At 50.0% G+C, this 13,992-nt stretch overlaps 1 protein-coding gene across 1 annotated transcript in view; it reads right to left on the bottom strand.

The window, feature by feature from the left end:
• LOC147706673 (extracellular calcium-sensing receptor-like) overlaps positions 1-11,277 on the bottom strand; it is a 230,129-nt gene extending 218,852 nt beyond the window's left edge. The window contains exon 1 of the mRNA XM_086925268.1: positions 11,161-11,277. The gene's annotated coding sequence lies outside the window, so the exon portion shown is untranslated. The remainder of the gene's footprint in view (positions 1-11,160) is intronic.
• Positions 11,278-13,992: the final 2,715 nt, after the last annotated feature.

The following is a 13,992-nucleotide window of genomic DNA, read 5'->3' as shown; positions in this document are numbered from 1 at the left end:
TACTCTGCACTCACTACTCTGCACTCACTACTCTGCACTCACCACTCTGGACTCACTACTCTGGACTCACTACTCTGCACTCACTACTCTGCACTCACTACTCAGCACTCTGCACTCACCACTCACTACTCTGCACTCACTACTCTGCACTCACTACTCTGTACTCACTACTCTGTACTCACTACTCTGCACTCACTACTCTGTATTCACTACTCTGCACTCACTACTCACTACTCTGCACTCACTACGCACTACTCTGCACTCACTACTCTGCACTCACTACTCTGCACTCACTACTCTGCACTCACTACTCTGCACTCACTACTCACTACTGTGCACTCACTACTCAGCACTCACTACTGTGCACTCACTACTCACTACTGTGCACTCACTACTCTGCACTCACTACTGTGCACTCACTACTCACTACTCTGCACTCACTACTCACTACTCTGCACTCACTACTCTGCACTCACTACTCTGCACTCACTACTCTGCACTCACTACTCTGCACTCACTACTCACTACTGTGCACTCACTACTCACTACTCTGCACTCACTACTGTGCACTCACTACTGTGCACTCACTACTCTGCACTCACTACTGTGCACTCACTACTCACTACTCTGCACTCACTACTCACTACTCTGCACTCACTACTCTGCACTCACTACTCTGCACTCACTACTCTGCACTCACTACTCACTACTGTGCACTCACTACTCTGCACTCACTACTGTGCACTCACTACTCTGCACTCACTACTGTGCACTCATTCACTACTCTGCACTCACTACTGTGCACTCACTACTCACTACTCTGCACTCACTACTCACTACTCTGCACTCACTACTCTGCACTCACTACTCTGTACTCACTACTCTGCACTCACTACTCTGTACTCACTACTCTGCACTCACTACTCACTACTCTGCACTCACTACTCACTACTCTGCACTCACTACTCTGCACTCACTACTCTGCACTCACTACTCTGCACTCACTACTCACTACTGTGCACTCACTACTCTGCACTCACTACTGTGCACTCACTACTCTGCACTCACTACTGTGCACTCATTATTCACTACTCTGCACTCACTACTGTGCACTCACTACTCACTACTCTGCACTCACTATTCTGCACTCACTACTCTGCACTCACTACTCTGTACTCACTACTCTGCACTCACTACTCTGTACTCACTACTCTGCACTCACTACTCACTACTCTGCACTCACTACGCACTACTCTGCACTCACTACTCTGCACTCACTACTCTGCACTCACTACTCTGTACTCACTACTCTGTACTCACTACTCTGTACTCACTACTCTGCACTCACTACTCACTACTCTGCACTCACTACGCACTACTCTGCACTCGCTACTCTGCACTCACTACTCTGCACTCACTACTCTGCACTCACTACTCTGCACTCACTACTCACTACTCTGCACTCACTACTCACTACTCTGCACTCACTACTGTGCACTCACTACTCACTACTGTGCACTCACCACTCACTACTCTGCACTCACTACTGTGCACTCACTACTCACTACTGTGCACTCACATCTCACTACTCTGCACTCACTACTCTGCACTCACTACTCTGCACTCACTACTCTGCACTCACTACTCACTACTGTGCACTCACTACTCTGCACTCACTACTGTGCACTCACTACTCTGCAGTCACTACTGTGCACTCATTACTCACTACTCTGCACTCACTACTGTGCACTCACTACTCTGCACTCACTACTGTGCACTCACTACTCTGCACTCACTACTCACTACTCTGCACTCACTACTCTGCACTCACTACTCTGCACTCACTACTCACTATTATGCACTCACTACTCTGCACTCACTACTCTGCACTCACTACTCACTACTCTGCACTCACTACTGTGCACTCACTACTCACTACTGTGCACTCACTACTCATTACTCTGCACTCACTACTCTGCACTCACTACTCTGCACTCACTACTCTGCACTCACTACTCACTACTCTGCACTCACTACTCTGCACTCACTACTCTGCACTCACTACTGTGCACTCACTACTCTGCGCTCACTACTCAGCACTCACTACTCACTACTCTGCACTCACTACTCTGCACTCACTACTCTGCACTCACTACTCACTACTGTGCACTCACTACTCTGCACTCACTACTCACTACTCTGCACTCACTACTCTGCACTCACTACTCTGCACTCACTACTCTGCACTCACTACTCTGCACTCTGGAAACTCACTACTCACTACTCTGCACTCACTACTCACTACTCTGCACTCACTACTCTGCACTCACTACTCTGCACTCACTACTCTGCACTCACTACTCTGCACTCTGGAAACTCACTACTCACTACTCAGCACTCTGCACTCTGCACTCAGCTGGTGGTGTCTGTGTGTGCATGGCAGTGGTGGTGTGCGTGTGTGCATGGCAGTGGTGGTGTGCGTGTGTGCATGGCAGTGGTGGTGTCTGTGTGTGCATGGCAGTGGTGGTGTGCGTGTGTGCATGGCAGTGGTGGTGTGCGTGTGTGCATGGCAGTGGTGGTGTGCGTGTGTGCATGGCAGTGGTGGTGTGCGTGTGTGCATGGCAGTGGTGGTGTGCGTGTGTGCATGGCAGTGGTGGTGTGCGTGTGTGCATGGCAGTGGTGGTGTGCGTGTGTGCATGGCAGTGGTGGTGTCCGTGTGTGCATGGCAGTTGTGGTGTCTGTGTGTGCATGGCAGTGGTGGTGTGCGTGTGTGCATGGCAGTGGTGGTGTGCGTGTGTGCATGGCAGTGGTGGTGTGCGTGTGGAGTGGTGGTGTGCGTGTGTGCATGGCAGTGGTGGTGTGCGTGTGTGCATGGCAGTGGTGGTGTGCGTGTGTGCATGGCAGTGGTGGTGTGCGTGTGTGCATGGCAGTGGTGGTGTGCGTGTGTGCATGGCAGTGGTGGTGTGCGTGTGTGCATGGCAGTGGTGGTGTCCGTGTGTGCATGGCAGTTGTGGTGTCTGTGTGTGCATGGCAGTGGTGGTGTGCGTGTGTGCATGGCAGTGGTGGTGTGCGTGTGTGCATGGCAGTGGTGGTGTGCGTGTGTGCATGGCAGTGGTGGGGTCTGTGTGTGCATGGCAGTGGTGGTGTGCGTGTGTGCATGGCAGTGGTGGTGTGCGTGTGTGCATGGCAGTGGTGGTGTGCGTGTGTGCATGGCAGTGGTGGTGTGCGTGTGTGCATGGCAGTGGTGGTGTGCGTGTGTGCATGGCAGTGGTGGTGTCTGTGTGTGCATGGCAGTGGTGGTGTGCGTGTGTGCATGGCAGTGGTGGTGTGCGTGTGTGCATGGCAGTGGTGGTGTCTGTGTGTGCATGGCAGTGGTGGTGTCCGTGTGTGCATGGCAGTTGTGGTGTGCGTGTGTGCATGGCAGTGGTGGTGTGCCTGTGTGCATGGCAGTGGTGGTGTACGTGTGCATGGAACCTACTTGCAATCAGACGTGTTGGTTGTCACCAGAATGCTTCGTTACTGCTGCCGGTAATGCTGCTGGATGCTAGGACGTGAAGAGCACACCACTCACTTGAGTCGGGTCCAGCAACTTTTTGAATATCCGACCTCACTTCCTTCCAGAGGAGGATGCGAGGTCACAGCCACGACACACATAACCACTGCCCGGGTCTCCATACTATTAGGCAGTGAGTCAGTGTTCATCTTTCTTTTCCCGCTCGCCAGCAGTTAAGTCACCCATTCTTTCAGCTCAGTTTGATTCTGGTGGTTAAGTGACACCGCGGGAACATTTCTTCATCGCTCCAGCGGTACTTAGTAATCGTCTCGGGCGGCATCAATGCTGTAGCGGCTGGGAGCCGACAGAGGGCGCACTAACAGCAACAGTCAGTGAGGTAATAAATAGCATGTGAATAAATGTGACATGCAGTAGACACGGCCCTGATAGGTAAGTGCCGGTGCTAAGCACCAGAAAGCACCGGCACAATTAGCAAAGCAACCCGCTTCTCCCTATGTACTGGCGACCTTAGGCCTGCTGCTTCAGCTGCGGGGGGCGCGCGCAGCCGTGAACGGCGGCTGCGCGCGAGCACTAGCACGCAATCTGAGAGGCAGGGACGGCACGCGACTGGGGCAAGCCGGTGTGTCCTGTTGAAAGAGGGTACCCCTCCTTAGGTGCTCGGTGACTTGTTGGGGGCCTGTTGACGACTGTGCACCTGCCCGTCCTTGTGCAAGACAGTCTGTCCAGTGCTCACCCTCATTTGGCGAACGTCACCATGGAGCGCAAAGACACGCCGAGACGAGGTAGGAAGGGGGGGGGTGTCTTTGTGTGTGCTTGCACATGCGCTGCGGCGAGGGGGGGATGTTCTGTATGTGTGTGAGTGTGTGTGGGTGAGTGTGTGTATGTGCGGCGAGGGGGGGGGGGTCTGTATGTGTGTGCGTGCGTGTGAGTCTGCTTCCAAGGAGCCATGGGAGACAGGAAGCGCGCGCGACCTGATCCCAGTTCCAAGGTTGCGCGTGCACCTCGCTTGTCTGTTTCCCTTGACTCCTCGAAAGCCAGAATGATTACAATAGAGTCTCGGAACGACAGATTGCTTCGCAATCTGTTCGCAGTTCCGAGACCTAAAAACGGCCCCCAGGTGCAGAAAATCGGCCCCCACCCTGGCGGCCTACCGGAGAAACGCCCGGTGCCCGCTATGGCCAGTCCGGGCCTGAAGACGGACTGACACCGGAGAAAAAGACGAGGGAGAACAGGACGAGAGCGAGACGTGGAGCGAGGAGTGGTGGTCCCTGCAGGAGGTGGCTGAGGAGAGGCCGTAACTCAAGGAGAGTTACGGCAGAGCCGCCTCCTGGGAAGGACCAACCATTGGAGCAGACAACCCAAGCCTGGGAAGGACCTACCATTGGAGCAGACAACCCAAGACCAAGGAGAAGAGTAACCAAATCCCCAGAAGAACTGTGATTGGGCGCCTAAATGTTAAACAGGACACTACCTTCATACATCACTGTTTCTTGTTGAAAAAAAAACCGTACTACTGGCTCACTATTTACAGCCTCCACGTCTATTTATCCAGCCTGCCCTCCCACAAGTGGTGTCAGAAGTGGGATCAGCCGGAGACATGGAGGCTGCACTAACCCGAATGGCAGAGAACCAGGCTAGCCTAGGACAGGCTATAGAGAAATTCCTAGCGGTTGTGGAAGAAGACCAGGGAAAATTACAAAGGGCTATGACAGAACAAGGACAGTCCCACGACACAGCCATGGGAAGACTTGTAGAGGCCATGGGACAACAGAGAGGACCCTGCACCCTACCTTCGGTAATCTTACAAAAATATATGGAGGTGGAAGACCCGGAATATTTTTTCAATAACTTTGAAGGTATGGCTCGAGCGGCTGCATGGCCGGCAGAGAAATAGGGACAGTACTTGGGACCCTTACTATCTGGGATCTACAAGCCTCATACCAAGCTGCCAATATTCTGGGTACCACCCCATATAAAGAAATAAAACAATGCATATTGGAACAACTAGGGATAGATGACGATACTTATAGGATGAAGTTACGCCAAATGAAAGAAGGCCCCCAGGAAACCCCTAGAGCATTATATTTCCGTGTGAAAGACATGGCCGACCGATGGTTAAAGCCAGCTACTGCCACTAAAGACGAAATCATGGCCAAAGTCTATTTGGAACAGTATCTATCCTCGCTTCACCCCCGATACAAAGATGGGTAAGGCAACATGCCCATCTCACAATGGAAACAGCGGTGGAAATCGCTAGTGCATATAATCGGGCTCAAGAAGTACAAAGAGGACGTGAAGACAGTACCTGGAGGAGTAACCCGGGGGGCCCACCGCCCTACACGAGCACCTGTCTGGAAACCCGAACCCGTGACCCTCATCCCGGGAAACCCAGTGTTTAGACCCCCTTTAATCCGACCTGCTGGACCGGCCATGCTGAGGACCCCTACCCCCGGCCCACAAAGTTACAGTTGTGGCGGTATGGGACATATAGCATGCTTCTGTCCCCAGAAAGAAGAACCGATGGAAATTGGTCTTGCACGAAACTATTGTTGTCTTAACCAGTCCTTACCACCACCATCCTATCGATGTGATGTAACAGTAAACGGACATCCTTTGACAGCCCTCTCCGACACGGGTTGTCGACATAGTGTGATGAGACCCCAAGAGTTGGGAGACAACCACAGTCCTGTAGACGGTGTTGTGCACATTCAGTGCGTCCATCGAGATACTAAAACGTATCCAACTACTCAGGTCCACATACAGCATGCCATGGATCCAGGATCCGATTTAAAGGTGGGTCTAATCCCACGCTTACCAGAACAAGTGATTTTAGGGAGTGATTATTCTCATCTACCCAGGTTACTTCAAGAAAACAAGACTAAAGAAGAAGATTGGTGGGGTACTGTTCCCTTTGCCCATGACGAAGATCCTGAATGGCCACCCTCTAAACCGAGGAAACCCAAAATCCAAAGACGAAGAGAGAAGAGTCAGTTCTCCGGAGCCTACCTCGCAGTCCCAGTAGAGAACCCCTGGGAAAGTGATAGACATTTCCAAACCGCACAAAGAGAATACCCGCTTCTGCAAGAGGCATGGAATCAAGCCATATCCCAGGAAGACCCCCTCCACCATAGAGTAAGGACTTATTGTCGTGAATGTCCAGTATGTCAAAACAACAGTAGATATAGACCTCCTCGAGTACCACTCCATCCACTCCGCATCATTGAGGAACCCTTCTGTAGGATAGGAATGGACATTATAGGCCCCCTCTTGCCTTCTCGAAGCGGATGCCGCTATGTGTTGGTCCTCGTAGACTACGCGACCCGTTTCCCTGAGGCCATAGCTCTAAGCCATCCCAATGCCACCAACATAGCCAAGGCTATGATAGTGCTGTTTTCCAGGGTAGGGTTCCCGAAAGAGATCCTGACGGATCAAGGGACCCCGTTCGTTTCGAAATTGATGAAGCAACTGTGTTCTCAGTTGGGTATCAAGCAAATACGAACCGCCGCGTATCACCCTCAGACCGACGGGCTGGTCGAGCGCTACAACGCTACCCTAAAGACCAATTAAAGAAACTTTTGGCCCTAGAGTCCAAACGGTGGGAGGATATGTTGCCCCTTGCATTATATGCCATACAATGCAAACCCAGAAAAGTACAGGGTTTTTGCCCGTTTGAATTACTGTATGGTCACCAGCCTCGGTCCTTATTAGACATGTTACGGGAAACCTGGGAAACAGAACCCCACAGCACTACTCCCCTGATAGAATATGTTAGTACTCTAAAAACCCATCTGGGCCAGATAAGAACCATAGTGAGGAACAACCTGGAAAAAGCACAAGAGTCACAGAAAAGACAATACAACAAAAACACAAAGGAAAGGTCCTTTTCAGTAGGAGACTAGGTATTATTGATGATGCCCTCGTCCGACCATAAACTGTTGGGACAGTGGCAAGGTCCATATACTATATTAGAAAGAGTGACGCCTGTCACCTACAAGGTGGAAATGGACAAAGACAGAGGTACTACTCAAGTCTACCATATCAACATTTTGAAAAAATGGGAGGGGACACTTCCAACCTTGCTGGGACATACAGAGAAAGACCATCCCTTATTTCTTCAGTGTTTTGACCCTGACTTGCCTTCCCACCTGAAAAACCACCTAGCGGATAGACTCTTACCTGTACAACAGGTATTTTCCTTGACACCAGGAAAAACTGCATTAGTGGAACATGCTATTAAGACTGTTCCTGGGAAAAGAGTACGACTCCATCACTATCGTATACCCGAGGCCCATCGACACACCATCCGAGAAGAAGTATCTCCATTTTGGATATGGCAGTAGTTTCCAGGATACCAGTAATGCATAGGTTTTTTCTACGCGACCTCGCTTCCAAATCATTGTTCTTAGCTCAGAAAATTCCTAGTAATTTGTCCATATGGAGAAGCTGTTCCTTAGTTTCCATCTGGAACTTGTGAAATTCGGTGTGGCGATTTTCCAGGGCATCAAGGCGGGTCTCGTGTACATTCACCTAGGTCTTGACCAAGTCCAGTTTCATAGTCAGGGTATCCAGCTTCAAGTCTATGTTTCGCAGGCTGGAGCGCATCTCCAACATGAGGGTACGCAGGTCTTCACCCTGATCCTCTGCGTGTGTGTCATGTTGGCGGTCGACTTGCGCATTCGGGTCTGATTCAGTATGACGTGTGGCACGTTTGTTTTCAAAAGTAAGTTTTGGTTGCTTAGCGTCCTGTTTACCCATGTTTCAGAGGCAATACAGAGGTGCAGATCACGAGGAGGGTCAGCCTGCACCCAACACATCTCGTCCCCACCCTACTCCAGCAAGGGCGTCATCAGCTGTACTTGTATCCTTCTCTCCCCTAAGGGCCTCTTAATTCACCCAGCGCTTCGCGCCACACATCAAACCGTTCCGGCCTATCAGTAGTTATGCGGGTCTTCCGTACTTCCACAGTAGCCCGTTATAGGGTCTCACCTCAGATGTTGCTCGCCACCAGAGAGCCACTCCACAACTATCAGTGCCACATAATTAACACTTCATAATCTGCTATGTGGGTCATAGATGGGCACAATCCACCAAGGGTCCTCAGAGGCACAGACAGGATATTGCGTGCCAGCAGTTGTATCCCTCTATAAGGGCAGCTGGGTGACCATTCACAACCAGCCACAGTCTGAGGATCGCCGCAGCATCCAACACCAGTCAAATCGCGAGGGGCCACACACTCACTGGTCTCCTACTCGGGCTCCTTCAAAGGCACATAGCACGGCCTCTGCTGGATATCAATTCCTCCACGGTGATAGCCAGCCTGATCCAGAAATGGCGGACTCTCTGTCTAGAGCACTTTGCACCTTCTCAAGCGCTCCTCGCCAAGTCCAACACCCACGCTAAAGCCGTAACGCCTCTCAATGCGGACTTGGCTGCAGCAACGGTCCTGAACTGAGTTGCAGAGCCAGGCTTCCGACCTTCTCCTCAGCTTCAGATCTCGGCCTCAGTGCAGCGCGGTCCTAAAATGGCGGCACAGGATTTCGGAAATGGCGGCCCACACCACCGCACATGCAGCTCTGGGCAGCAACGAGTAACGGCTGTCGCAGCCAAGCGCTCCACAGTTCCTCTGTCCCCCTCAGGCAGCGCACATACCTCGAATCTCGGGGACGCTGCGGGCAGGGGAATCTCGTCTTCTCCCCAAGTCCGCAGCCTACAGCCCACCAGCAGCCACAGGCTCGATTTTCAGGCTGCCCGCCCGCAGCTCAATCGAGGGTCCGGATTATCGCGGGCAGTTGGCGGATCCACCAATCTCCACGTAGCTCAGCCCCAATATAGCCACAGGTCACAGGGACAACATCGCCGAGGTCCACAAGTGTTCCGCCACCCGTAGGCAATAATAACCACCTCAACAACTCTCCATATGCAAGGATTTTACGAGGATTCGTTCCCGGCCACCGGAGCTTACTCACAGAGCGGCAATTCCACTGCGCAGCAGACCACGACCCCGGGTGAGGTTCCGTGACGATTTGAACCCGTGTTTTCAATATTGTCGGAAATACATAATATTGGTATCAGCGAACCGCAAATGATCCATTTAGCATATCCTGGTGTTTTCGCTATGCTACAAGCAAGAGTACTCCTGTTACAAACACATTTCCGATCTACCCATGGCATCCATCTTAGATCCTGGCAGCCATTTTGTGTTTCTTGCCCTCACATACGCAATAACCCCTGATTACTCAATTTCGATTAAGGACATGTAGGCTTAGCCGGCGATTCACCTTTCCAGTAACACGTGCACCTTAGACCAGAACACGCTGTGGTTGCATGACTCGACAAAGGCTGCCTCCTCTGCCCGAGGCCAGTCCTGCTATACTGGTTCTCGTGTTCGTTGGCCTGATCATGATTAGGCGGCCGAAGCTGGTAGCCTTGCCCATTTACAACCCACAAACATCCCTTATCCTGTTTTTCTATCTTCTGCACCTGGCTCTGCTCCTTTCCTTCTGGGCCTTTATTAGGGGGAGGTAACGAAATTTACGATGAGGCGGTCCGGGTCTTGAATGAAAAGTTGACATGAGATTATGATGGAAAAGTGGGAACCCCTCGTTCGTAATGTTTTGACATCAGATATTGTTGACGATTCCTGTGCAACGCCAAATATTTATTGTTTAAACACAAAGGTTTGGGAATGTATTACATGTAAAGAATTTGCCTCAAGCTCAAATTTTAGTATATAAGGAGCAAACCTTTTTGTACAAATCGAACAGGCTCCTAGATACTGCCCGTGTGTAGTTTCTGTGACTTCTGTGTCCCTGCAGTAATAAACCTTTGGTCTTTGACGCCACCATCGAGAAGCCCGTGTTTCTGTTTATTTGTGCACCGAGACAGGTGGAACTCCGGGGTCTTCGGGTGTTATCCCTGACACCTCTGGACGGAACCAAAAAGTCCAGAACTCCACGGGAAAGGAAAGAGTTAACAGCGTTAACCCCATCCTCCTCAAAGGAAGGAGAACATCCATTATGGCAGATCAACAAATGGGGAACCATTATGAAGAATGAGGAGGCAGGACATCTACGAGGTAAGGAGAGGGAATCCCAAGAAGAAGAGAGAAAGAACCCGGAAGACGCAGCGTCGAGGACGAGACCGGTGAAGATGGAGAACGAAGACTACCAGCTAGAAGACACGGAGTGCCTGACGGAGACGGAAAAAGAAGAAGAAGAAGATATCGGGGAAGCTGAGGACTGGTGTGAGGAGTGGTGGACGCCCCTGGGGACTGCCCACAAGCCGCCACAAGATGCGGTAGGTGACTCAGGCAGGGGGGGAGGAACGTGGAGAGTCGGGCACAAGGGTGGAGAGGGGTCTCCAAAGGGCGCCATCCTGAAATTGTGCTAACTGAACCCTGCTAAACACCATGTACTTATGATTTGAACTGTGCATGAAATGTTTGTTTTATTTATCGTATTGTTTCTCAACTGGATTGCTTTACCTTCTCAACGGTTTTACTCCCTGTAGTTAAGGGATATTGCACCGCATAGGAAAAGAGGTTTCCTGATCCAGGCTATTCTTCTTGATTTTCTCAACCTCCTCTTATGTACACCTCAGGTGTGGTGATGGTGTTTCAGACCCAAATGTAAGGATAGTCTACTTACCGCTGCTTTTTTCTCTTTTGAGAGACTCCGAGGGAGCGTCAGCCTGACCACGTTGAGGGATGATATCTAGAAGGAAGACCAAGGGAAAAGAGAAGAGTGACTACGAGAAACCCCAAAGAACATCTTATTTGTAGAAATCTAATATTCTTTTTACTTAACAAAACAACTCGCAATAAAATACGCCAAGATTGACCACATATCAAGTCTCCTAGGTTCTGTGTCCGCCCATCCCGCACACATATATTTCTATGAATTTTGTATTTTATTGTTATTTTATTATTATTTTTATATAATCGAATAAAGATTATCAATCAATCAAATACACCCACCTGGAAATATGGGTTTGTGTGAGTATAATGCTAAAATCATTGAAATATGCATAGCAGAGCAACTCTCCCAACATATCAAGGACAACAACCTTCTTGATGAACTTCAAACTGGCCTCAATCAAGGCTGAAGCACTGAAACAGCCCTGCTACAAGTTATCAACGATGCCCTGCGAGTACTCGACTCAGGCAAATCCTGTCTCCTGATCCTTCTGGACCTATCTGCAGCCGTTGACACTGCTAATCACAACACTCTTTCTGAAAACATTAAATCAAAGAATGGGAATTGAAGGCACAGTGCTCAAATGGTTTGAATCATACCTCTCGGGCAGATCTCAGAGAATTAAAATAGCAAACTGTCTCTCTACATCAAAGGCTGTGGATGAAGACATCCCTCAAGGCTTGATCCTCACGTCCACCCTTTTCCATCTTTACATGGAACCCCTGGGAAACCTTCTAAAAAAGTCAGGAATTCACTATCACATCTATGCTGATGACACACAACTGTACCTAAAGTTGTACTCCGCACACAACATTTTACTCCTTGACACCACCCTGAACTCCATCCAAGATTGGATGACATCTCATCATCTAATTCTCAATCTCTCTAAAACTGAATTCCTTCTTCCCTCTACCTCGAACTCTCCTCCTCCTGTTCAATCATGGTTGGATAATCTAAACATTCTTAACAACAAACCTTTCATTGTTGACAGTGCAAAATCCCTAGGTGTCATCCTGGACAAAAGACTTAACTTACATTCCCAAATCAACACCATGGACAAGAACGCTTGCTACCAACTGCACTTCTCTGGGAGACTCGGTGTTTCATTCCTGAGCAAGACCAGAAAGCTCTGGTCCAATCGTTGGTTCTCTCCAGACTGGACTACTGTATTTTCTCCGTGCTGGCCGCCCCTAAACCCACCTGTACTCTCTCAAATCGATCCTCCATTCAGCAGCACATTTCATCTATGGGGCCAAAAGAAATGATCATTTTACATTTTGATTTCTCTTCGCTGGCTTCCCATTGAAGCTAGGTCAATCTACAAGACTGCCTGCATTATCTATAAAGCAATTCATACTTCCACCCCTCACTACCTGGCCAACTAACTCAAAATATCAGGTGGCTCCAGACCTTCACGCAATGCTGAAAATGTCCTACCCGAATCTCCAACTTTCAAAAGGGAGAGTTTTATAGTCCAATCCTTCTTAGGTAATGTGACTAGAATTTGGAACTTGCTACCTCCAATCCTTTGGACCACTACCTCTTTCCGGATTTTCAAAACAGATCTTAAAAGTCTTGTCTTCCAAAGAAACTTCTATGAATAAGTCACCTCATCCGAGGTCAGGACCCTGATTGCCACTTGTCACTCTTGAGAGCTTAATTTTGTAAATAGGTGGTCTATATTTATATAATGCTAATCGTACCACCTTTTCGGATTTTGTAATTTTAAATGTATCTGTAACTTGTCAATTTGTAACTTTCACCAGAAGTACCTATAAGTAGTGTTACGTACCTATAAGTAGTGTTACGTACGTCCATGCTACTCTCATTTCTTATGTGATTTACTTGGTTCTATTGTAAAGCACCTTTGGGTAAAGTCTGTGCTATATATAAATGAATAAATAAATAAATAGGTCAATGCTACGGCCTGAGAAGCATCACCAGGAGGGATCAACTTCCCCGTACCTTGATGACCCTTACTAGCAGAGCACGATGGGGGTGAAGGTGGGGTTGTCGGGGACACAGGACATGTAAACAGACTGACAGACGGGGGTCAGTGCGGGGTCAGGATTGCCATGGCCCTGGAACGCCCCCTCAGGTTGGTCCCAGCTTGGAATCCCATCTTCTCCGGCAAGGGGATGGCTAGTACAGGAAGTAGGACCATAGGCCATCTGCAGACATCCATTGGTCGACCAACGGAGGGCGGCGGTGGGATAATTCCAGTAGAGAGTGGCCGCCCAGCTCTCTTTCACCAATCCCTGATAGGTCACAGCTCATATGTGGCTGCTTTGAAAGTGGGGGCAGATGTTGTGGGGTGGAAGGGCAGGCGGCCGTCTGCAGGCATGTCTCCCAACACTTACTAGGTTTCCACCTCAACAACTCTCGCCTCTGCAGGGTCCTCGAAGCTGCGACCAGCAGTGTGTAGTTCGCACTGTGCCGCGGCTCACTGGCCAGGTAGTGGCGACCTGCTGGGGGCGTCTCCAGGGATCTACGCCTCAAGGCAATTCCTAGTCCGGCAGGAGCTCCTACGTGGTGGCCATCTTCGAAGCAGGACCCCCAGCAATGGTGAGATCATGCTATGTAAATAGGGTGACCAGGGGTCCCGGATTTGCCAGGACGGTCCCCGTTTTTTACCAGCTGTCCGGGCAGATTTCGAGAAATTAAGCTCATTTCTCGGTTTTTGGAGAGGGTCGACTACAAACAGGGGGTTGGGGGGGGCAGGTGTTTTTTGACGTACAATTATAGTTCTTCGATTTTTGTGAAATGCCCCTTTTTTTGTTCTGG

This window comes from Lissotriton vulgaris, chromosome 6 (assembly GCF_964263255.1).
Source record: "Lissotriton vulgaris chromosome 6, aLisVul1.2, whole genome shotgun sequence".
Taxonomy (NCBI): Eukaryota; Metazoa; Chordata; class Amphibia; order Caudata; family Salamandridae; genus Lissotriton; species Lissotriton vulgaris.
The sequence above is the reverse complement of the archived record's forward strand: the minus strand, read 5'-3'. Positions and strand labels throughout refer to the sequence as shown.